The sequence below is a fragment of the Prionailurus viverrinus genome, chromosome B1, assembly GCF_022837055.1.
Source record: "Prionailurus viverrinus isolate Anna chromosome B1, UM_Priviv_1.0, whole genome shotgun sequence".
Classification (NCBI taxonomy): Eukaryota; Metazoa; Chordata; class Mammalia; order Carnivora; family Felidae; genus Prionailurus; species Prionailurus viverrinus.
Window position 1 is genome coordinate 15,850,858 of NC_062564.1, and position 25,763 is coordinate 15,876,620.

Sequence of the window (25,763 nt, forward strand, 5' to 3'; positions counted from 1 at the left end):
ATAAATAAATAAACATTTAAAAAAATGGAACTTTCTGGCTCTGAGCTCCAAGTGCCTCAGATGATATCGGTTGGAATCATGCTATGAAATATTTATCACTTGGTTTTATTTGCCAGTTCAGAGAGGCACATTGTGTGGGCCTTTCGGTGTTTGTTTACATTTTTCACTTTAATTTTTATTAAGTAATACAGAATTTTAAAGTGTTTTAAACTGTTTAAAGAGCCAAACAGTTCCATAATGTTTGTTGTGACAGGTTCCCACACTACCTCTTCTCCAGAAGATCTACTTTTAAGTGTCTGAGCTGATGCCTTATTTTTTTTAATGTTTACTTATTTATTTTGAGACAGAGACAGACAGACAGAGAGGGAGAGAGAGAATCCCAAGCAGGCTCTGTGCTGTCAGTGCAGAACCCCACACAGGGCTCAATCTCACAAACTGTGAGATCATGACCTGGGCCAAGATCAAGAGTGGGTCACTCAATCACCTGAGCTACTCAGGCACCCTTGAGCTGATGCTTTAGGTACTGACCTCTCCACCTCTAAACAAAATGCTTGTGTTGCTTTTGAAGGGTCAGGAAATGCCACTGTAAGATAGGACTGGAGGAGCCCAGTCCCAAATTTGTTACTTTCATATACTGGTTATTTCGAGCTGTAGGCAAATACGGGGAGAGGCTTTCTCTGAACTCCCCTCATCTGCCTAAAGACAGATCCTCTGAATGAAACTCCGTTGTCATAAATCCCCTCCTGTGAGTGTCATTAACGAGGGAGAACTGACTCTTGTCATAGGAAAGGAGCCTAGATGTCAACCCCGCACCCAGACTAACTTTGTCACAAACTACCACACCACCCATCTATTCTTCTAGGGGCCCATTCATCTATCCTAAAAAGCATTTCCTCCCCCACTAAGAGGCCTACATTCCCCTCCCCTATCCCTATAAAGATGGCATTTAAGTTGGAATTTTTTTTTAATTAAAAAAAATTTTTTAATGTTTATTATTTCTGAGAGAGAGAAAGAGTGTGAGCAGGAGAAGGATAGAGAGAGAGGGAATCTGAAGCAGGATCCAGGCTCTGAGCTGTCAGCACAGAGCCAGATGCAGGGCTTGAGCCCATGAACAGCGAGATCATGACCTGAGGTGAAGTTGGACATTTTTTTTTTCAAGTTCTGAATTAGATTTATTTTTTTTTAATATATGAAATTTATTGTCACATTGGTTTCCATACAACACCCAGTACTCATCCCAAAAGATGCCCTCTTCAATACCCATCACCCACACCCCCCTCCCTCCCACCCCTCATCAACCCTCAGTTTGTTCTCAGTTTTTAAGAGTCTCTTATGCTTTGGCTCTCTCCCACTCTAACCTCTTTTTTTTTTTTTTCCTTCCCCTCCCTCCTGGTCTTCTGTTAAGTTTCTCAGGATCCACATAAGAGTGAAAACATATGGTATCTGTCTTTCTCTGTATTACTTATTTCACTTAGCATAACACTCTCCAGTTCCATCCATGTTGCTACAAAGGGCCAGATTTCATTCTTTCTCATTGCCACGTAGTACTCCATTGTGTATATAAACCACAATTTCTTTATCCATTCATCAATTGATGGACATTTAGGCTTTTTCCACAATTTGGCTATCGTTGAGAGTGCTGCTATAAACATTGGGGTACAAGCGCCCCTATGCATCAGCACACCTGTATCCCTTGGGTAAATTCCTAGCAGTGCTACTGCTGGGTCATAGGGTAGGTCTATTTTTAATTTTTTGAGGAACCTCCACACTGTTTTCCAGAGCGGCTGCACCAGTTTGCATTCCCACCAACAGTGCAAGAGGGTTCCCGTTTCTCCACATCCTCTCCAGCATCTATAGTCTCCTGATTTGTTCATTTTGGCCACTCTGACTGGCGTGAGGTGATATCTGAGTGTGGTTTTGATCTGTATTTCCCTGATGAGGAGAGACGTTGAGCATCTTTTCATGTGCCTGTTGGCCATCCGGATGTCTTCTTTAGAGAAGTGTCTATTCATGTTTTCTGCCCATTTCTTCACTGAATTATTTGTTTTTCGGGTGTGGAGTTTGGTGAGCTCTTTATAGATTTTGGATACTAGCCCTTTGTCGGATATGTCATTTGCAAATATCTTCTCCCATTCCGTTGGTTGCCTTTTAGTTTTGCTGGTTGTTTCCTTTGCTGTGCAGAAGCTTTTTATCTTCATGAGGTCCCAATAGTTCATTTTTGCTTTTAATTCCCTTGCCTTTGGGGATGTGTCAAGTAAGAAATTGCGGCGGCTGAGGTCAGAGAGGTCTTTTCCTGCTTTCTCCTCTAGGGTTTTGATGGTTTCCTGTCTCACATTCAGGTCCTTTATCCATTTTGAGTTTGTTTTTGTGAATGGTGTGAGAAAGTGGTCTAGTTTCAACCTTCTGCATGTTGCTGTCCAGTTCTCCCAGCACCATTTGTTCAAGAGACTGTCTTTTTTCCATTGTACATTCTTTCCTGCTTTGTCAAAGATGAGTTGGCCATACATTTGTGGGTCTAGTTCTGGGGTTTCTATTCTATTCCATTGGTCTATGTGTCTGTTTTTATGCCAATACCATGCTGTCTTGATGATTACAGCTTTGTAGTAGAGGCTAAAGTCTGGGATTGTGATGCCTCCTGCTTTGGTCTTCTTCAAAATTACTTTGGCTATTCAGGGCCTTTTGTGGTTCCATATGAATTCTAGAATTGCTTGTTCTAGCTTTGAGAAGAATGCTGGTGCAATTTTGATTGGGATTGCATTGAATGTGTAGATAGCTTTGGGTAGTATTGACATTTTGACAGTATTTAAAAATATGGAACGCTTCACAAATTTGTGTGTCATCCTTGTGCAGCGGCCATGCTAATCTTCTCTGTATCGTTCCAATTTTAGTATTTGTGCTGCCGAAGTGAGCACTGAAGTCAGACATTTAACCAGCTGAGCCACCCAGGCGCCCCTAAGTTGGAATTCTTAAGTGGTTGTAGGAGTTACTTATTTGTCTTTGCGTGTTTCCCATGTATACATGAGGTATGCATGCGAATCAACTCCTGTTTTTCTCTTGTTAATTTTTTATTCCAGTAGCCTCAGCTGAGAAATCAGAAGAGAAGGAAACTTACTTTTCCTCCTGTACAGTTTCCTTGATTTTTCACTTATAGGCTTTAGCTACTGGCTTACCAGTTCGCAAGTTAGGGATTTGGCTCTCTTCCCCTTTCCCCATGAAACACATGCACACCCTTCCCATCCCTTTATCCTTCCAATATAGTTACATCATTAATTTTCCTTAGATCTTTATTCAGTAAATGTAACTCATAGCATTACGACCATGTAAATGCTACCCTGAACTAAGCCACGTAGTAAACTATAACGACTTTTACTATCCTGAACAACTTTTTTTAATTCCCTGGATAGTAAGTGTATTAGTAGTAGATGCACTTACCACAAATTCAAACACAAAGCCTCCTGCAATGATATAAACATCTTCTCAAGACATTTAGAGCATCCCATATTTTATCAATCTGATCTTCTTGAAGAAACACTTCCCAGATTCTCTGCCATGTTCCAGTCTGGACTGTTTTGTTCTCAACAACTGGGGTGGAGCTGTCATCCTGAGGATTCCCTTCATTTCTCTTGAGTCGGATCTCCCGTTTCCTCTATCTTGAGTCTTCGTTCTTGGTTTGTTCCCTTGTTTTGGTGAAACATACCCTTCAGTCGCTCCCTGATAAAGGCACATGGGAAATACACTTTTTGAAACATTGCCTTTCTAAAATGTCTTTCTTCAGCCCTCATATGCAATTGCTCTTTTGTCATTCTAAGATAGAAGTGGTTTGGGGGCACCTGGGTGGCTCAGTCAGTTAAGCGTCTGACTTCAGCTCAGGTTATGATCTCACGGTTCAGTTCGTGAGTTCCAGCCCCACGTCGGGCTCAGTGCTGACGGACAGCTCAGAGCCTGGTGCCTGCTTTGGATTCTGTCTCTGTCTCTCTGCCCCTCCCCTACTCGCTCTCTGTCTGTCTCCCTCTCAAATATAAAAAATCAAACACACAAAAAAATTTTAAGGTAGAAGTGGTTATTCCTCCAAGGGTTGAAGGCATCACTTTCTCATCTTCTAGCCTCTGGTATTACTGTTGAGAAAACTGATGACATTTTATTTTGATCCCCTTATCTTTTTGGCAGCTCACCTTTTCTGTTCTCTTTTCCTGAAACTCCTGTTACTTAGATATTAAGTCTTGTGGATCCTTAAGTCTTGTGGATCCATCCCCCGACTTTTTTACTTTTTCTCTTTTACATCATTTGCTCTACTGTTGAGGAGAGTTCTTCAATTTTATCCTCCAATTTGTTACATTTTTCAAAATTTCCATTATGCTTCCGAATGTCTAGAGCTCCCTTTTCTTCAAAAGTTCTGTTTCTACGTCATTCTTTTGCTGTCTCAAGATTGAACTATTTCTTCTTGCCTCACTGAAGATACTACTGATGGGTTTTTGTTTTAAGTTTATTTTCTTTGAATGTGTCTGCTATTTCTCATGTTGCTTTTTAAATGTTGGTTTGTCTTGGTCTGAACCTTTCACAGTAGGGTTTCCGCACCTGTAAATCTTGATCATTTGCTCATGAGAGTGAATTTGTGGCTGGGGCTTTTCAACAGTGAACTTCACCCGAGGGTCATCATTTTCCCAATGAAAACTCATCATCAGTATGTGTAAGACTTTCTTCTTGGGCTGCTCAGATTCTCCAGGGGAACTTTCCAGTCTCCTACCTGGAAGACAATGGCCTGGTTTCCAGTATTCTGGGAGCCCAGGAGATGGGGAGGACTGGAATCCCAGAAGCCAGTAAGACTGTAGTTACTCCAGCTCCCAGTTCCTAGCACAGCACCCACCTCCATCTCTGCCTACTGTCTTCCAACCCAGGGACCTTCTGTTTTCCTGTGCCGAAAAAAAAAATCTTCTAATTCTGTGAGTGTGGAGGAGGCCAAGTGTCTGACTGCGCAAATTGGAGAAGGTGGTCTGGGGATTAAAATGTTCTTTAAAAAGCTTCCAACAAGGGGTTCCTGGGTGGCTCATTTGGTTCAGTGTCAGACTCTTGATCTCAGCTCAGCTCTTGGTCTCAGGATTGTGAGTTCAAATCCCACGCTGGGTTCCATGCTGGATGTGAAGCCTACTTCAAAAAAAAAAAAAAAACTGCCAACAAATTCTCTTTCTTTAAACCCCTCCCTTGACCCCCATTTCCAGAGGTACTCAGTGTTACCAATTCATAGGCTTTGTAGATTTGTGGGTCAATCCACTTTCCTCACCGCTGATCTAGGATTCAGTTGTCTCAGCTCTGCTAAATCAGCACTTGTTTATTTGCTTTCCAGATTCCAAAAGTTTGCTGTGATTTTCTCCTCTCCCATTTTCCCTTTGCCAGTAAAATCCCTTCTATTGTAGTTTCAGAGAGACTTCCGGAGAAAAGGATATTAGAGGCATGTTTAACTTGCTGTCCTTACTTGGAAACCACCATGTAACTCATGTTAGTTGCTTAAGAAAACAAAACAATGGGGCCCGTGGGTGGCTCAGTCGGTTGAGCGTCAGACTCGGCTCAGGTCATGATCTCATAGTTCGTGGTTTCAAGCCCTGCATCGGGTTCTATGCTGGCCACTCAGAGCCTGGAGCCCGCTTCGGATTCTGTGTCTCCCTCTCTCTCTGCCCCTCCCCTGCTTACTCTCTTTCTCTCTCTCTCTCTCTCTCTCTCTCTCTCTCTCTCTCTCTCTCTAAAGTAAATAAATATAAAAGGAAACAAAACAAAACACAAAAATAACAAGAGTGATACAGAGCCCTGGTGTAGGAAAAAAATGTTCTGTTGATGTTGGGATATAAACTGAATCCTATTAAAAACTTTAAAAGCAGTCAAGATAAACCTTCTGACCTTGAACCAGTGAAACTTTCTTTGAACCTAGGGAGCAAGTCCACTAATTAAAATAAATGTATAAGGCCTCTTGGTATGTAAGTCTCCTACCCCTATGGTGTTTGTTAGGCAGTTCCCCAATGCTGAGTCTCTTCCTTATAATTCTCCTTGATGTTAAGTTATCCCTCTCCTTTGCTTCCTGGCTCTCAGTAACTGTGTGTCAGTCTCAATAACTCGGGCTCGACTATGTAGCAGGTTCAAGGATACCTTCCCTTAAACTCAGCCCAGAGCCGGTCCTTAATTGCCACTCCTTAGTTCTCTTTTCTCTGGGCCCAGTTACATTCTAGAGCCAAGGATATTTCAAACATAAGGAACACCAAGTCTTACAAGTATGATGGAATGAGCTGAGGCCTCCCTTGCCACCCACCCACCCTCATGGCTCAGGCATTTGCCGCGAAATTAATCCCAGGAAGGAGGCAAGTGCTCCTTTGGCACCATTATGTCAGAGCTTTTCTTTTTGCAAGAAGCAGAATCAAATTATGTTCATAGGGAGGAACGTGAATGCTTCGCTGAAGACTAGAGTGTTGAGGGGTGCCTGGGTGGCTCAGTCGGTTGAGCGTCCGACTCTTGATTTTGGCTCAGGTCATGATTCCGGGGCTGTGGGATCGAGCCCCATGTCAGCCTCTGCACTGAACATTGTGCCTGACTGAGATTCTCTCTCTTTCTCTCTCTCTCCCCCTCTTCCCCTCTTATGTTCTTTCTCTGTCTCACACATACACACAAATGACTAGAGTGTTGATATTTGGAGGAAGTTTTTGCATATGTTGGTAAAGTGTGTTTTCCAGTTGATAAATTAAGGAGGAAACCAGCCTCAGCCATTGTAAGTGGAAAGAAGACAATGGGAGCCCAATTTTCTGCTACTTACACCACTTATGGGACTGGGGCACCCATATGCTTCTACTGCCAGCAGACGCCTGCACAGAGGAGAATTCTCACTAATAACTAGCCAAATCCTGTGATGGCGGAGTATACAAGTCACGAGGTGACAGTGGGTAGCATGCTGCTTTACTTTGTGCAGAGGAGTGGAACTTTCCAGGGAGGAAGGTCTAAGGATGCTGTTTGAGGAAGGCCGCAAGAAGAGAACATGGAGGAGAAAGAGGATGTTCAAGTGAGAGAGAGTTTAGGAAAGAAGGAATATTCACAAGGACACCCCCTTCCAACATGGAATCCTGAGAATAGAATGAGGGGATGAATTAGCTCGCATCTCCAGTCTCCCTCAAGTGAAATAATGACTTAGATCTTCATCAAGATGCAGTATGGGTTCGATCACAGCATGTGAGTTCCCTTGAGGAGGACAGGATCCCCTCCTGCTCACCTCTCAAGGCACCAGCCACTACCAGGTAGAGAAAGCAACAGACAGCTTCTCAAGCCTGACAGACACAAGATCAATTCACGTTAATCCCCTCTACCTACATACACCTACCCAGGAGACAGGGCTGGACTAGGGGATAGGAGGAAAAGTACTTGGAATTGAAGGATAACTTTGTTCGCTTTCTTCCTTCCTCACTAAAGATTCCATCCATTCCATAATACAAAGTCCTTTGGATACCCTGGTGACTCTGTGTAGTCCTGAATCCACAACAGAAGCCCTGCCTTCTGATGTTCGGGGTAAGGCTGGAGGCATCCTGGCTACCAAGACAGAGTCTTGCATTTGCATTTATACTCTTACCTAAAATATCTAGAGTCCTTTTCCATATGTTCTTTCATCTGATTTTCATCACAACACGAAGTTGTTAAGCATTCTAGCAGGAAATCCACAGCTCGGTGCAGAGGAGCAAAGTCTCCTGTGTCATCCACTCTGAGGGTCAGAGTTATTAGTCACTAGTCAAATTAATCGGAAACGCATCCTGCTGCCATTGGCTGCAGTCCAGGAGATACTCAAAGGGGACAGGCAGGAAGTGACCCAAGAGCTCTTGCTCTGTCAGGTAGAAGAAATGTAAATCAACACCCTCTCTAGAGCAACCTAGTAGACAGAAAAGAACACAGATGCTGGAGAGAGCCTTTACATTAGAGACAGAAGACATTCCTGGGTTATGTTACATACTCCATCGAATGAGGCAACCCTCCATAGAAATAACATAGGGCAGTTAACTTTTCTTGAAACGCATCCTGAGGACTTTCCATATTCTTCAAGCTGCAAACACTGACACAGAACACAATTACCCCTGTGAAATGTACAGGAGGAGTCCACACAATGGACACAAATAAATCAGACTTACTCCTGTACATTGGTCTCGTAATACTCCCCCCAAAAATTCAGCAGCTAAGTTACTACATTCATAAAACTTTGGTGTTGTTCTTAAACAGTGAGAAACACAAACATTAAATCCTCAGATGTCAAGCGTTGGCTGGAGTAAAGGTTTGTACTCATGGCAATAATGAACCTCCTGCTGAACAAAGAGAAGCATAATCTGACAATATTCTCATGTGCTGATGAAGAACCACAGTGTAGAATGACATGGGGTAAAGGGTATCACAAAGACCTATGACCAGCCCCTGGGGAAAACCTGAAAGCAGGAATCAAGCCATGATTTCACATACGTCAGGAAGGCTGGGAGGAATGGGGTTGAAGGAAAAGCTTTGGGTCACTGGTATTCTATAAACTGACTGAGTGAGAGGCTAAAGATCTGCGAAGATTGGAATGAGAGAATATTCTGTTGAGAAATTACAGGTAAGGAAGAATATGAAATGAAGAGGTTTGGGGGTGGGGTTAGCAGGATTGAAAGACAGCTTTGGGGGAGGCAGGGAGTGGGGAAGGACAGAAGGAGGGGAGCTGGGTAACAGAGCCACCCTCTACCACAGCCCAGCGCACAGTAAGACAAACTATACCAACCATTGTGGGAGGAGCCAAGATGGCGGACCAGCATGGAAGTTTTTTGTGTGTCTCACATCCATGAAATACAGCCAGACCCACACCAAACCATCCTACACACCTAGAAAACTGATTGGAGGATTGACACAACAACCTGCACAACCTGAACCACAGAATTCAGCAGAAAGAGAAAAAATTCATTTTTATTTTCAATTTTTATTAAAAATATTTTTATTTAATTTTTATTACTATATTTTTTACTTTTGTGTAAACTTTTTCAAATTCTATTTTACTTCCATCATTTTAGTTTAGTCTGCTTTAGTGTATTCACCTTTTCAAATTTTCAATTTCCTTTTTTTCTTTCTTTTTCTTTTTTTCTCTTTTTCATTTCTTTTCTTTTTTTGAATGCAGAAAAACTTCATTTTTACTTTCAATTTCTATTAAAATATTTTTATTTAATTTTTTAAATATATTTTTTACTTTTATGTAAATTTTTTCAAATTCTATTTTACTTGCATCATTTTATTTAATCTACTACAGTGTATTCACTTTTTCAAATTTTCAAATGATTTCTTTTTTCTTTTTTTAATATTTTTTCTCTTTTTCATTTCTTTTTTTTCTTGAATACAGAAAAAGAAAAAAATTCATATTTATTTTTAATTTTCATTAAAAATATTTTTCTTTAATTTTTTCTACTATATTCTTTACTTTTGAGTATATTTTTTCAAATTCTATTTTACCCCTATCATCTCATTTTAGTCTACTTCAGTGTATTCATTTTTTCAAATTCTCAAACGATTTCCTTTGTGTGTGTGTGTGTGTGTGTGTTTAATTTTTACTTTTAATATTTTTTTAATTTCAATTTTTCTACCTCATTAATTCCTTTTCTCCCTTCAAAATGACAAAACGAAGGAATTCACCCCAAAAGAAAGAGCACGAAGAAACGACAGCCAAGGATTTAACCAACACAGAGACAAGCAGGATGTCTGAACCAGAATTTAGGATCACGATAATAAGAATACTAGCTGGAGTCGAAAATAAATTAGAATCCCTTTCTGCAGAGATAAAAGAACTAAAAAATAGCCAGAATGAAATTTAAAATGCTATAACTGAGCTACAATCACGAATGGATGCAGCAGTGGCAAGAATGGATGAGAGAATGGATACAAGGATGGAACAGAGAATTGCAATATAGAGGGCAAACTTTTAGAGAATAATGAAGCAGAAAAAAAAGAGGGAGATTAAGACAAAAGAGCACGAGTTAAGAATTAGAGAAATCAGTGACTCATTAAGAAGGAACAACATCAGAATCATAGGGGTCCCAGAAGAGGAAGAGGGAGAAATAGGGGTAGAAGGGTTATGTGAGCAAATCATAGCAGAAAACTTTCCTAACCTGGGGAAAGACACGGACATCAAAATCCAGGAAGCACAGAGGACCCCCAGTAGATTCAACAAAAACCTACCATCAACAAGGCATATCATAGTCAAATTCACAAAATACTCAGGCAAGGAGAGAATCATGAAAGCAGCAAGGGAAAAAAAGTCCCTAACCTACAAGAGAAGACAGATCAGGTTTGCAGCAGACCTATCCACAGAATCTTTGCAGGCCAGAAAGGAGTGGCAGGATATATTCAGTGTGCTGAATCAGAAAAATATGCAGCCAAGAGTTCTTTATCCAGCAAGGCTGTCATTCAAAATAGGAGAGATAAAAAGTTTCCCAGACAAACAAAAATTAAAAGAGTTCATGACCACTAAACCAGCCCTGCAAGAAATTTTAAGGGGGTAAAAGATGAAGAAAAAAAATGTATATATATATATATATATATATATATATATATATATATATATATACATATATATATACATATATATATATATACACACACACACACACACACCAAAGCAACAAAGATTAGAAAGGACCAGAGAACACCACCAGAAACTCCAACTCTACAAGCATAATGGCAATGAATTCACATCTTTCAGTACTCACTCTAAACGTCAATAGACTCAATGCTCCAATCAAAAGACATAGGGTAACAGAATGGATAAGAAAACAAGATCCATCTATATGCTGTTTACAAGAGACCCACTTTAGACCTAATGACACCTTCAGATTGAAGTAAGGGGATGGAGGGGCGCCTGGGTGGCGCAGTCGGTTGAGCGTCCGACTTCAACCAGGTCACGATCTCGCAGTCCGTGAGTTCGAGCCCCGCGTCAGGCTCTGGGCTGATGGCTCAGAACCTGGAGCCTGTTTCCGATTCTGTGTCTCCCTCTCTCTCTGCCCCTCCCCCGTTCATGCTCTGTCTCTCTCTGTCCCAAAAATAAATAAACGTTGAAGTAAGGGGATGGAGAACGATCTATCACACTAATGGTCAACAAAAGAAAGCCAGAGTAGCCATACTTATATCAGACAATCTAGACTTTAAAATAAAGACTGTAGAGGTGCCTGGGTGTCTCAGTCGGTTGAGTGTCCGACTTCGGCTCAGGTCATGATCTCACGGTCCGTGAGTTCGAGCCCCGCGTCGGGCTCTGTGCTGATGGCTCAGAGCCTGGAGCCTGGTTCAGATTCTGTGTCTCCCTCTCACTGCCCCTCCCCCTTCATGCTCTGTCTCTCTCTCTCTCTCTCTCTGTCAAAAATAAATGAACATTAAAAAAATTTTTTTAAATAAAATACTGTATCAAGAGATACAGAAGGGCATTATATCATAATCAAGGGGTCTATAGACCAAGAAGACCTAACAATTGTAAACATTTATGTGGCAAACGTGGAAGCACCCAAATATATAAATCAATTAATCACAAACATAAAGAAACTCATAGATAGTAATACCATAATAGTAGGAGACTTCAACACCCCACTCACAGCAATGGACAGATCACCTAACCAAAAAATCAACAAGGAAACAATGGCTTTGAATGACACACTGGACCAGATGGATTTACAGATATATTCAGAACATTTCATCCTAAAGCAGCAGAATATACATTCTTCTCCAGTGCACATGGAACGTTCTCCACAATAGACCATATACTGGGACACAAATCAGCCCAACTATTGTGACCACACAGGCTATTTTCGTGTGGGTCAGGACAATCATTTTTAAAAACAACCCTGAGATACAATTGTCATACCATAAACGATATGTATTTAAACTGTATAAATTTATTAGTTTCGGTCATATGCACATATGTGTGAAACTATCACCAAAATCAAGATAATAAGTATATCCATCACCCTCAAAATTTCCTCCCCCACTTTTGTGGTCCAGTCACTCTCATCCCCAGACAACGGGTCATCTGCTTTCTATCACTATACATTAGTTTCACCTGCTGGAATTTTATATAAGTGGAATCACACAATACATATACTTTCCTGTCTGGTTTCTTTGACTCAGAATAATTACTCCGAGATTCATCCATGTTGCTGCAAGTATCAATAGTTCTTTCCTTTTTAGTGCTGAGTACTATTTCACTGTATGGATATACCACAGTTTGTTTATCCATTCACATGTTGATGGGTATTTGGATTTCCAGTTTTTGGCTATTCCAGAGAAAGCTAGTGGGAACATTGGAGCACAAATCCATATAAGACTTTGGGTGGGCATAGGCTTTTATTTCTCTTGGCTAAATACCTAGAGGTAGAATGACTTGATCAGATAATACGTATAAGTCCAACTTTTTAAGAAACTGCTAGACTATTTAATGAAGTGTCTATAACATTTTACATTCCCACCAGTAGCATATAAGAGTCTCCACTGCTCCATATCCTTGCCAACACCTAGTATGCTTTTAGTTTCAGCCATTATAACATGCTCAGTGGTATCTCATTGTGATCTTTAAAAAATTTTTTATTTTAGGGGCGCCTGGGTGGCGCAGTCGGTTAAGCATCCGACTTCAGCCAGGTCACGATCTCGCGGTCGGTGGGTTCGAGCCCCGCGTGGGGCTCTGGGATGACAGCTCAGAGCCTGGAGCCTGCTTCAGATTCTGTGTCTCCCTCTCTCTCTGACCCTCCCCCGTTCATGCTCTGTCTCTCTCTGTCCCAAAAATAAATAAACGTTGAAAAAAAATTTAAAAAAAATTTTTTTTAAATTTTATTTTTTAGTTATTTTTGAGAGAGAGAGAAACAGAATGTGAGCGGGGGAGGGGCAGAGAGGAGGGAGACACAGAATCTGAAGCAGGCTCCAGGCTCTGATCTGTCAGCACAGAGCCTGACACGGGGCCCGCACTCACGGACCTGACCGTGAGTACGTGAACTGAGCCACCCAGTCGCCCCTCTCCATGTGAACTTAATTTGCATTTCTATTGGTGACTGTTGAGGGTGAGCATTTTCTCCTCATGGGCCTATTTGCCACCCATATACCTTCTTTAAGTATCTTTCCAGATCTTTTGCTCATTTCTTTTTTTCCTGGATTATTTTCTTATTATTGAGTTTTCAGGGTTTAAAATATATATATTCTGGATATAACTGCTCTACTAGATAAATGATTCACAAATATTTTCTCCCAGTAGGTAGCTAATCTATTCATTCTTTTAACAGTGTCTTTTGAAGACCAGAAGTTTTAAATTTTGATGAATTTCAATTTATCAATTTTTTCCTTTATGGATTGTGCTTTTAGTATAATATCTAAAAAGTCTTTACATAGCCCAAAACCATAAAGGCTTTATTTTCTATTTACTTCTAGAAGTTTTATGGCTTTAGGTTTTACATTTATAGCTATCATCCATTTTGAGTAAATTTTTGTATATAGTATGAGGTATGGGTCAAAATGTATTATTTTGCGTGAAGATATCCAATTGAGCACCATTTGTTGAAAAAATTGTCATTTTTCCACTGAACCATCTTTGAACCTTTGTCAAAAAATCAGTTTTTGTGTGGGTCTGTTTCTGGTCTTTCTGTTCTGTTCCACAGACCTTTTTTCTCTCTTTACACCAATATGACACTTAATTAATGTAGCTTGAAAATAAGTCTTGAAATCAAGTAGTGTTAGTTCGTCAACTTTTGTTCTTTTTCAAAGTTATTCTTTCTATACTAGCCCTTTGCATTTCCTTATGAATTTTAGAACCCATTTTTTTTCAATTTGTACCAAAGAGTCTACTATGATTTTACTAGAATTATGTTGAATCCTCAGATCAGTTTGGAGAACTGACATCTTTAAATGGATCTTTGGGCCCATAAACATAGTATATCATTTTATTTATTTAGGTCTTCTCTAATTTTACTCAGCATTGTTTTGTGGTTTTCAGTATACAGGTCTTTCATATCTTTTTTCAGATTTATTCCTAAATATTTCATATTTTTGATGCTATTGCTAATTTTTTTTCTTTTTAAGTTTCCAATTGTTCATTACTGGCATATAGAAATATAAATGACTTTCGTATATTGATCATATATCCTGCAAAACTCATTTATTAGTTCTAGTAGCCTTTTTGTGGATTCCATCAGATTTTCTACATGGATGATCATGTTGTCTGAGAATAAAGGCCCCTTTACTTCTTCCATTCCAATCTGGCAGCCTTTTCTTTCTTTTTTTTGTCTTACTGCACCAATTAGGAACTTGAAGTGCAATGATAACAGAATAGAAAAAGAATAGAAATGGTGAGAATAGACTTACTTGACTTGTTCATGATCTCAGGAGGAAAGTATTCAGTCTTCTGACATTATGATGTTAGCTATAGGTTTTTCATAGATTCCTTTTATCAAGCTAAGGAAATTCCTTTTTATTTCTTGTTTGCTGAGAGTTTTTATCAGGAAAGGATGATGGATTTTGTCAAATCCTTTTACTGTATGTATTGAGATGATCATATGATTTTTCTTTTATAGTTTACTAACATGATGAATTATATTCATTAATTTTCAAACATTAAACTAACCTTTGATTCCAGAATAAACTCCATGTGGTCATAATGTATTGTTTTTTATCTATATTGTTGGATTTGATTGGCTTGTGGTTTTCATGTATCATCTTTGGCTGAGTTTAGTATCAGGGCATTCCTAAACTCAGGGAAAGAGTTGAGAAATATTTCCACCTTTCCAAATTTCTGGAAGAGTTTAGACAGAATTGAAATAATTTCTTCCTTAAATGTGTCATAAGTTAATCAATGAAGCTCTTTAGGCTTGGAGTTGTCTTTGTGGGAAGGTTTTTAACTACAAATGCAATTGTTTAGTAAATATCAGGCTACCCAGGTTATCTATTTCTTATTGGGTGAGCTTTTGTAGTTTGTGTCTTTCAAAAAAATTGTTCATTTTGAGGGAGGGGAAAGTGGGTGATGGGCTGTTGGGATGAGCACTGGGTGTTGTATGGAAACCAATTTGACAATAAATTTTGTATTTAAAAAAATTGTTCAACTAAGTTGTTGAATTTATGAACATTAAGTCATATACAATATTCCCTTATTATCCTTATGATGTAGGTTTCTCAACAGCACAGTATTGATATTTTGGAGTGGATAAGCCTTTGTTAAGGGGGCATGTTCTGTGCATTGTGGGATGTTTAGCAACATCTCTGGTCTCTGCCCACTGGATGCCAGTAACATTCCCAAAGCTCCCCAGCTGTAACAATCAAAACTGTCTCCAGGCATTCACAAATACCCTTGGAGGGAAGAGGGGTTGAATAACCTCCAGTAGAGAATCATTTTTTTCTTAAAAAAAATTTTTTTTAAGTTTATTGATTTTCAAAGAGAGAGAGAGAGAGAGGTAGAATGAGAAGGGGGAGGGCCAGAAAGAGGGGAAGGGCTAGAGAGAGGGAGACAGAAGATCTGAAGCAGGCTCTGTGCTGAGAGCAGAGAGCCTGATGCAGGGCTTGAACTCACAAACCATGAGATCATGACCTGAGCCCAAATCAAGAGTCGGATGCTTAACCGACTGAGCCACCCAGGTGACCCAAGAACCATTGTTTTAATATCTGTAGAATCTGAAGTGATAGATTCTTGATCCTAGTATTGGGAATTTGGGTTGTCTCTCTTTTTCCCCCCAATCTATCTAAAGATTCTTAAATTTTACTGATCTTCTCAAAGAGGGAAGGAAGGAGGGAGGGAGGGAGCAAGGGAAGGAGACTGTTTTCAGTTGCTGACTTGGCTTCAATTCAATTTCATCCCAACTGGCATCAGGTTTTTAACATTAGGCAGAGCCTCCACTAGGATCACCCCAAGTATCGCTCAGAGTGTACATAGCAGATGAGCCCCAGATGGGCATGAACATGGTTTGCATGTGGTCTGTCAGCAGCTCCACGATGATTTACACTCGCCTAGAAGTACTCCTTGGGCCACTTAGAGGCAATTTGTAAGTTAGAGCTTGTTTTACCACTGTGGGCATTGCTGGTCTTGATTATTTCCTTCATGTCCTCCTACCCTTCTGTCCTTCCTTTCACAGAAATGAAGACGAACCCATGGGTGGAGAGAAGAGAGGTCACAGATCTCCAGAAAAGCTCTACGGAACAGCCCACTTTGCACTTGGCCCTCGTTCTGGCACCGAGTAAATTCCCCCTTCATCTCCTCCCATGATCCTGAGCCCTCGAACTCTCCCTCCAGTCTCCTGCCACACTTCTTTTTCTTCCACCGTGGCTTTCCACAGTCCCCACAGGGTGGGATCCAGACTCAATGACCACATCGCAACCATACTGAATGGTGTATGATTTTACGTTGTCCCCAAACACTAACTTGCCTACTGTGTCTCTTACCCCCAGTAAACTATGAACTCATACTCTTGGGTAGGCGTCTTCTGGAAAAGGACTGGTGAAAACATTTGTACTTGAGTGACAGCATTTCAACGTGTCACCCCTCCTAGGGGTATTTGCAGTTAATGGAGATCACAGAAATTAGTGCCCCCCCCCTTTTTTAAATCTTTCGTGATGTTAGAGCAGAAGTTGAAGATCTCTGCTATTGGAAACACTCTTCACACACTCAGTGGACTTCTGGATTAGATTGTGATTCCCAGATGAAATTCTACTACACGGGAGAATATTATTTTCTCTATTCGAAGAACCAAGAATCAGCAAATGGGCCGTGGAATGAGGAGGAGAGAGAATTTGAGGGGCAATCCTTGCCTTGAAGAGGAGGTAGAAGAGGAAAGTGAAGTTATAATGAAGCCAAAACTGTAAGATGCCCTCAAAGTGCTATGTTTTGTGGTCCTACATCCTTAACTCCAAGAAACAAAAACCGGAGCGCCTGGATGGCTCACTTGGTTAAGTATCTGACTTCAGCCGGGGCCATGATCTCATGGTTCATGGGTTCGAGCCCCACGTCGGGCTCTGAGCTGACATCTTGGAGCCTGGAGTGTGCATCGGATTCTGTGTGTGTGTCTTTCTGTCTCTGTCCCTTCCCTGCTTGTGCTCTCTCTCTCTCTCTCTCTCTCTCTCTCAAAAATAAATAAATAAACATTAAAAAGAAATCTTAATAGCAAAAGCAGGCATTTGTGACAGGCCAGTGGAGAAGTATTTTGTATGCAGCCCTGCAACCCCAAGGGCCCTCCTATTAAGACCTGGTGAGTAACTGCTTGGTGCACCCATGTGTTAGTCTGTTCCCGGGCAGAGCATCAGATTGGGCAGGTTCATGGACCATGGGTCCCATTTAGGGGATAAAGGCTCATTGTCAGGATGTTCAGGACTGTGAGGCAAGCTGCCTATCTAAGCATGGGGCATGTACCAACATTCCCAGAGCTCCAGTGTGGCAAAGAATTTGGGACTCTGTGGGCTGGATTTTCAACCTCCCTAATCATCTGTCCCTTAAATGAGAAGTGGGAGAATATATCACCAAGAATATAAAGCGCTTAGTAAAATAACATACAGTAAGTATTGACTGCTAACATTTTGTACTAATGCAGCATCATCTGGGACTGAAATTTCAGGCCAAAGTGGTTTGCTTGATCTTTGTTCAACTGCCTCGTGTAGGCTTCAAGAGCAAGCATTTTATTGGGTTAATGTGTCACCTTTCCATTTGAAATATAGAATTGTTCCAAATCGTCTGGGACACAGCCAGGCTTTCCTGGGCCCATCTTATCACGTGGTCGCCTCTGGCTTAGGGACCAATCAACGGTGGCTGGAGGGGCATGTTTGGGTCACACCACATATGTGACATTGGCCATGACAGCTGATGGAGCAAGTTCAGGCCCCATCCCCAGGCAGGGTGACAGAGGAAGAAGCCAGGGATGTGGCAGGCATTGTGAGGCACTAGATGGAACTGAAAAGATCCACAAGACAAAAAAAGACGCCATTCCTTAACCCAGAAGGTCCCATAGTCTAGCTGGAAAAAGCCAACTGGAAAATTCTTTCCTTCCTTTCCTCCTTCAAAAAATATTTATTCAGTATTAATTTCTACCAAGTGTCAATTTCTGTGCTGTATTCTAGGGTACAAAAATGATCATGACATAATTCCAATTCCTATTCTTTCTTTTTTTTTTAAAGTTTGTTTATTTATTTATTTATTTTTCTTTTTTTTTTAATTTTTTCTTTTCAACATTTATTTATTTTGGGGACAGAGAGAGACAGAGCATGAACGGGGGAGGGGCAGAGAGAGAGGGAGACACAGAATCGGAAACAGGCTCCAGGCTCTGAGCAGTCAGCCCAGAGCCCAACGCGGGGCTCGAACTCACGGACCGTGAGATCGTGACCTGGCTGATGTCGGACGCTTAACCGACTGCGCCACCCAGGCGCCCCTATTTATTTTTTCAACATATGAAGTTTATTGTCAAATTGGCTTCCATACAACACCCTTATTTATTTTGAGAGCGAAAGAGTCCCAAGCAGATTCCTCTCTGTCAGCACAGGGCCCAATGCAGAGCTCAAACCCATGAACTGGGAGATCATGACCCGAGCTGAAGTCAAGAGTCAGACACTTCATGGACTGAGCCCCCCAGGTGCCACCAATTCCTGCTCTTGACGAATTTACATCCCAGCAGAGGACACAGAAAGCACTGAGATCCATACAAAGTGCCAAGGGCTATTGTGGAGCAGAGTGGGGGACCACACACGCCTGGGGGGGGAGAGGATTCGAGTTTCGGAGGCACAGGAGAAGCTGGGGATGGATGAGAGAAGCAGTATTTGGCCACTGAAGTGGCGAGCATGGGATGGGGAAATTATTCCAGAAAGCGAGAACAGCAACACAATCCAGTCCTTAACACAAACATGTGGTGTATCCTTTCAAATTCTCTAGGAAGGGGTGAAGACGAACAAGATCCAGGAGGGCTGGAGTGACTAAGGAGAACCTTCTGGAAGAGAGGAAATTTAGGCTGGCCTCAAAACACTGCATGGAGGGGTTTTTGGAGGAGGGGATCGAGGTAAGATGAAAATGCTACTGTCCATCACAGCGTGCCAAGGAGCAAAAACCAAGGGCACCCACGAGGATGGCTGTAATAAAAAAGATGTACAATGACAAGTGTGGGAGAGGAGTTGGAGAAATTGGAACACTCACACGCTGACGGAAGGAATGTAAAATGACACAAAGGCCTTGGAAAACAGTATGGTGATTTGTCAAGTTAAGCATAGAGTTACTGTAGGAGCCAGCACCTCTACGCCTACATATTTGCCCAAGAACACTGAAGACATAGGCCCACACGAAAACACGTACATAAATGCTCACAGAAGCATCATTGATAACAAACCAAAAAGTAAAAACTGCCCAAATGTCCGTGGATAAACAAAATGTAGTGTATCCAAACAACGGAATATTATTCAGCCATAAAAAGGAATGAAGTGCTGATTCACGCTACCACACGGATGGACCTTGAAAACATTATGCTGAGTGAAAGAAACCAGACACAAAAGGCCAAGTATTGTACGAACCCCTTATATGAATTGTCCAGAACAGGCAAGTGCTTAGAGACAGAGAGTAGATTAGTGGTTGCCAGGGGCTGGTGGAGGAGGGATTGGGGACTGTTCAGTGGGTGTACGGTTTCATTCGGGGGTAAAGAAAACGTTTTGGGGGGTGCCAGGGTGGCTCAGTCAGTTGAGCATCCAACTCTAGGTTTCGGCTCAGATCATAATCTCACGGTTTGTGAGTTCGAGCCCCGTGTCAGAATCTCTGCTGTCAGCACAGAGCCTGCTTGGGATTCTCTGTCTCTCCCTCTCTCTCTGCCCTTCTGCCCCTCAAAATGCGTTGATAAACTTTAAAAAAAAAATGTTTTGGAACCGGTCACTGGTGATGGTCGCACAGCTTTGTGCGCACGCCTGGTCCTCCACAGCACAGTTTGAGACATACTGAGCTAGACCATGGGGTTTCCATCTGGTTCACTACTGTATCCCCAGTGCCTGCTTCTGGGGGTTGGGGAGCTCCATAGATGACACCTGCTTCCACCTGAGTTTAGAGGCAATTAAGAGTCAGGGTGCGTGGGTGGCTCAGTCAGTTAGGCATCTGACTTCGGCTCAGGTCATGATCTCAGGTTCATGGGTTCAAGCTCCACAATGGGCTTCATGTTGACAGTGCTGACCCTGCTTGGGATGCTCTCCCTCTGCCCCTCTGCCACTTGTGCTTTCTCTCTCTCTCTCTCTCTCTCAAAGTAAATAAGTAATTTAAAAAAAAAAAGCAACTAAGAGAGACAAACAAACTGTCGAAGGCAGCTAGAGATCAAAATAATGTTTCTCTTCTTGCAAGTTGATTCTGCAGAACATGGTTCATATGATGAGTAAGTTGCCTTCATAACAAGGGAATTCAAGGGTTTGACGGACTCATCCACTTTGTCAAGAGCACCACTGGACAGGGGCAGACCTCCCCCGAGAGGCTGCACCTGCCCCTGTCAGTGTGTGTTTCCCTGGGGAGGAGAGGCCGGTGTGCTGGAGAGAGCAGGAACGGTTTGTGCAGAGTGGGGAACATGCGTCCCCCCACACCCCGCACACAATAGGTACTCTACAAATACCTGCTCAGGTACATTAAACAAGTGAGCAAGCGTTTGTTAGTTGTAAGCAGCCCCAGAGTTTTTTATTTTTTAATTTTTTTGGAAATTGCCCCTTCCATACTTCGTGGGACTGGTAGGCACACTCTCTCCTCCTACCGCAGTCAGAGTCCTTCTGGGGATGACTGTGGTCTCCAGGAGAGAGGATGTCTCCTTCCCTCTGAGGTCACCAACACCGGAGGGCAGGTGAAGCTGGAGCTCTGCTGATTTCCATCCTGGAGAGAGTCCGCTGCGGACCGAAGCAGAGACCTCACACATCACCGCCCTGGGGAACAGGCACTTCCTTGCTGTGGCCTGGGCTCGATTTTTAAGTTTCAGTCACCTTCCACTCGAAAAAGTCCCGGCTAACGTAGGGAGAAACCATCATTATGTTCATCTTACACCTGCAAAAACTGAGGCTTCCAGGCCTTGGACAAACCACCTAAATGTTTGCGCCAAATACTAAGACCTATAGTTCCCTAGAGAATCGGGCCATTTGGGCAAGTAAGTGAAATCGCCCACCGGGGCCTGATACAGACAAAGTGCCCCATTAGGGCTAGTGATTGATTACTATTATCCAGGGCCTAAGACACTTCCCCCTGTCACATGGCAACTAAGTGGCAATGTCAGGATTTGAACCCGGGCTCTTTGGCTTCAAGCCCGGATGCTTAAGGTCAGCTAGAGGAAGAGGAAGGGGAAGGGGAAGGAGGAAGAACAGAAATCAGATTGGGAAGTTCAGGTAGGATCAACACTTGAGGGCCTTGGATGCTATACCAGGGGATTTAGGTTTTCCTTTGCGCATAATCAGAAACTTGGAAGTAAATCTGGAAGGTTCTTCTGGCAGAGGCACGGAGAGTCTAGAGGTGAGACTGGGGGGAACTGCCCTGTTAGAAGAGCTTGTGACAGCCTGGTGACATGGAAAGGAAGGGTGACCTAAGGGAGAGGCAGTGGGCGTGAAGACGGGGATGAAGATTCAGGGCATGACAGCGCAGAGGATGTAGGACTTTATGGCTGCCAACTGGGGACATAATCCTCTGAACTGGAGACAAAGCCGACCTCTAAGTCCCACGCTGTCGAAATCGCTGCACTGCAAACAATCCTTCAACTCACAGTTGGGACACCATTCTGTAATTTCCAGAAAGGCAGGGGCTCTAGGGCAGGTGATCTGTCTCTGATGAGACACCTTCCCACCTCTGGTGAAAGAATGTAGAGTCGACCAACGAGGCCCCTCCTGATCCCGGATTGCGCCTGAGCTTGCCGACTCTCTAGAATGAACGCAAGACTCCAAATCCCAGTATCTGGGTGAGCTTTGGCCACAGAAGCCCGTAGCCACAAGAGAGAGCTGCTCGTCTAGGAAACATCAGCTTCTAGGTTTGCTGAAGATTGCGTTTGTGATATAAAACATGGGACACTCTGGCCTTGGCTGCTGCCAGCCGGAAGTGGGGCAAAGGTGTCCAGAATTTCAGGTACTTCCTTAGCTTCATGACTGAACCCCCAGCAGTCTGCTTTCGGCTTCTAAAGGACCAAGAATCATTTTCGGGAAAGACAGCCTGCACAACCGTGCAGGGAAGGTGTTCAGTTGGAGTTGAGGAGGGGAAAAGGGAGAAGAAGAAAGCACCCAAAGATGCTGCCTGTCCACACCTACAGGAGAGAACGTGATGCCTTTCCCAGGAAGGGGGAGTGGGTTCAGAAGCTCAGGGAAGGGATTGCTATCTGGTCTTACTGAGAGATGATAGGCCACTTGAGGGGGAAACTGATACAGAGGCCTAGGTGGTCAGAGGCGGGGAGCTGGCCACTGTCGGCATGGAGGGATCACTGAAGTTGGGACTCTCTCAAGAGAGGAGACCAGGGATAGATCTGGAAAGGAGTGTGTTCAGCGTGACACTGTCCACAAGCAGCTCAGTCCAGAGGAACACCTAGAAGACCTCACACACGTGGCAAGATAAAACAAGACAGGTTTCCAACCATCAGGGCTCCTTGGTAGATACCTGTATTAGCTTATTAGGGGCACCATAACAAATACCACAGTCTGAGTGGCTTAAACACAGAAATGTATTCTCTCACAGTTCTGGTGGTGGGAAGTCCCAGACCAAGGTGTTGGCAAGGTTGGCTTCTCCCGAGGCCTCTCTCCTTGGCTTGTAGATAGCCACCTTCTTTTTTTATTTTTAAGTTTATTTATGTATTTGGGGGGGGGGTGAAGAGAGAGAGGGAGGGAGCTGGGGAGGGGCACAGAAAGGGAGGGAGGGAGGGAGGGAGGGGGAGAGAGAGAGAGAGAGAGAGAGAGAGAGAATCCCAAGCACAGAGCCTGATGCTGGGCTTGATCTCACGAACCTTGAGATCATGAACTGAGCTGAAACCAAGAATCAGATACTTAACTGACTGAGCCACCCAGGCTCAGTCTGTGTATTCCTGTTGCCTCTTTGTGTGTCCAAATTTCCTCTTATAAGGACACCAGTCAGATTGGATTAGGGCCCACCTATTGACTTCCTTTTAACTTAATTGCCTCTTTAAAGACCTTATCACCAAATATACTCAGATTCTCAGGTGATGGTGGTTAGAGCTTCAACATATGAATTTGGGGAGGGAACAGTTCAGCCCATAACAATATCCATGATTGGTGAGATCCTTCTGGAAAAGGGGCTACTAGCCAGAAGCCCAGGTAGGCACTTAGGGAAAGTATCTCACCCCTCAGAGTGCTCCACATCCTCCCAGGGGAGGCTGGGAGTCACCTGCGTGCCCAGGAATTGAGTCAATGACACAATTCCTTTCTCCTGATTCTTGTTTCCAGAGGCACAGAGGACGCTTGTATACACAGAGTAGTGGGAAACACAGAAAACTCCTTCCCGCCATGACCTTCAGGATGTGAGTACCAGGAAGCTGTCCTGTTAGTACAAAAGCCCCAGGAGGTGAAGACCCACCCAGGGCACAGGTTTCTGCCATGCTCTCTGGCTCCCTCTTTCAAGCGTTCTTAGAAAAGCCTTTACAAAGATGCTCAGACACACAAATGACAACATGTACGTGTGTGGAGAGAGGTGGGCAGAAGAGCAGTTGGGTGAATTCACCAATAACAGGTCCCAGGCCATTCCCATGGATTTCCAGAGGGCTGACCCCCGCCCCTTGGCATAACCTAGCTCTCCTCCCCTCTAAGCTTGAGTAACACATTGTTTGGTACCAAGAAGAGGCCCCATTCTTTGCACCCTCATCCTTTTTTCCAGATGAAGGGGGTTCCCTTGGAATAACCAGTAGAAGAATATCCTAGAACCTCAATCTTTTTAATTATAGATTTTTTCTTACATAGTTGCGTACGTACATACAAGACGCACTCAACTGAAAACGTCTATTTCTTTGCTTACATGAAATCTAAACATCATGCAGCTTACTTACTATTTTTAAATTATCTTTCATCTTTGGAAAATAGGTATGACATCCCTGAAAGGCAGGGCGGCTGCTGTTGGCAAGAGCAGGCATTCTGATTTACCAGAGCTGAGCTAAAGGCCCACTCCATCGAGTGATGCAGACGCCGCCATACAAGTGCTGTGCGAGAGCGAGCGTGTTTGCACTAGAGGGCTCCGTTGCTTGTTCCAGACCATCTCTGTTCCGTGCTGCCCCTTGTCATCTGCATGGAAGCTGTTGCCACTACTATGCTGTGCTATTTCTCTGTTTGCTTACAGGTCTATAGCTGTCTCCCCCTCCATGGTGTAAACCCTAGGAAAGCGGTGCCCTTCTTGCTTCTCCAGCTCCTCGAATGTATAGTAGGTTCTCCATAAATGTTTGATGAATTGATGAAGGAAGGTCTAAACCAACATTCTCTTTGGTGTGGGCGCCAGCCCACTTGCACCAGAATTACCTAAGATGCTTGTTAAAAGTGCAGGCTCTCTCGCGGTCCGTGAGTTCGAGCACCGTGTCGGGCTCTGGGCTGATGGCTCAGAGCCTGGAGCGTGCTTCCGATTCTGTGTCTCCCTCTCTCTCTGCCCCTCCCCCATTCATGCTCTGTCTCTCTCTGTCCCAAAAATAAATAAACGTTGAAAAAAAAAAGTGCAGGCTCTTGGCCTCATTAGAACCACCAAGTCAGAATCTCTGGAGGTGGGACCCAGGACATAGCATCAGTCATTCCAGACTGACTTGTTTCCAGAAAACTCCAAAAAAAAAAAAAAAAAAAAAAAAAAGCATGGTGTCTACTCCTCAGCAAACTCACCCTATAATTGGCAAGCAAGTAGCCAATGATTCCAGAAAATGTACGATCATGTGCTCCGCGGCGTGGTGCCCCTTCCAGGGGCAGAGGAAGTTTACCAAGGGTGGGGTCAGCCTGCGGCTCAAGTGGATTAAAGAAGCTTCTCAGAAGACATGATTCTGAGACAGTGATCAAAAGCTATGTTGATTTGAGAGACGGAAAGAGGTCCATTTGCAGCCCAGCAGGCTTTACAAAGATTTTGAGGTTGTTTATGAGGTTGGCAAAAATACACAAACCTAGAGAGGTCTGATACCGACAGCTATCAAACAACAAGTACGACCTTGGAGGAGAAGTAAGGGTGTCAGCTCCTATCTCGCCTCAGTCACGGACTAATTTTAGAGCCTCGGCATATCATTTAATTTCTCCTCGCTTTCATTTCTTCGCTCATAAAAGAGAGAGAATACTTTATGTCAACCTCTCCCGCGGGCACAGGGTAAAGAGGAGAAAGGAGCGAATAGCTAGAATAACAGCTCAGATAATGAAGAATAATAGGAAAAGTCTAGTACTGATATTACCTTTATGCCCTTGTGGTACGCAACTGGAAATCTCTCTGGACCCCTGCACCATGAAGGGTCTTGAAGCTACGAATTCTCTGCGGGCATTTTCTCTTCAGACCCATCCGGGTTTGCAGACACTAAAACCCAGTTGCCATGGTTTTCTTTTCCACTCCACGGCTCACCTAGTCACTACATGCTGAAATCCCAGTGTCTCCTTCCAAGTGGCTCCTAACACAGCAGGGTTCGCTCAGGCATGCAGGCGAGCAGGGCCCCTGGAACGCGTGCTCTGGCTGAAGCTACGTAAAAATGGAAAATACGACACGCTTTCAAATCGAACTTTCTCGTATTTTGAGCACAAGATCACACCTGAATTGCATTTTGTAAGGATCCCAGGGCTCTGCACCCTCAAGCGCGGGGGCTGGGGGGATGGGG

General features: G+C 43.1%; 1 non-coding gene and 1 pseudogene across 1 annotated transcript; both read right to left on the bottom strand.

Annotated features, from left to right (window-relative positions):
• The window catches only part of LOC125164715 (voltage-dependent anion-selective channel protein 3-like), a 92,061-nt pseudogene that overhangs the window by 58,710 nt on the left and 7,588 nt on the right, over positions 1 to 25,763 (bottom strand).
• LOC125164978 (U6 spliceosomal RNA) lies at positions 2,806 to 2,912 on the bottom strand. The gene has a single exon (XR_007151889.1). It is a non-coding gene; the product is annotated as a U6 spliceosomal RNA (small nuclear RNA).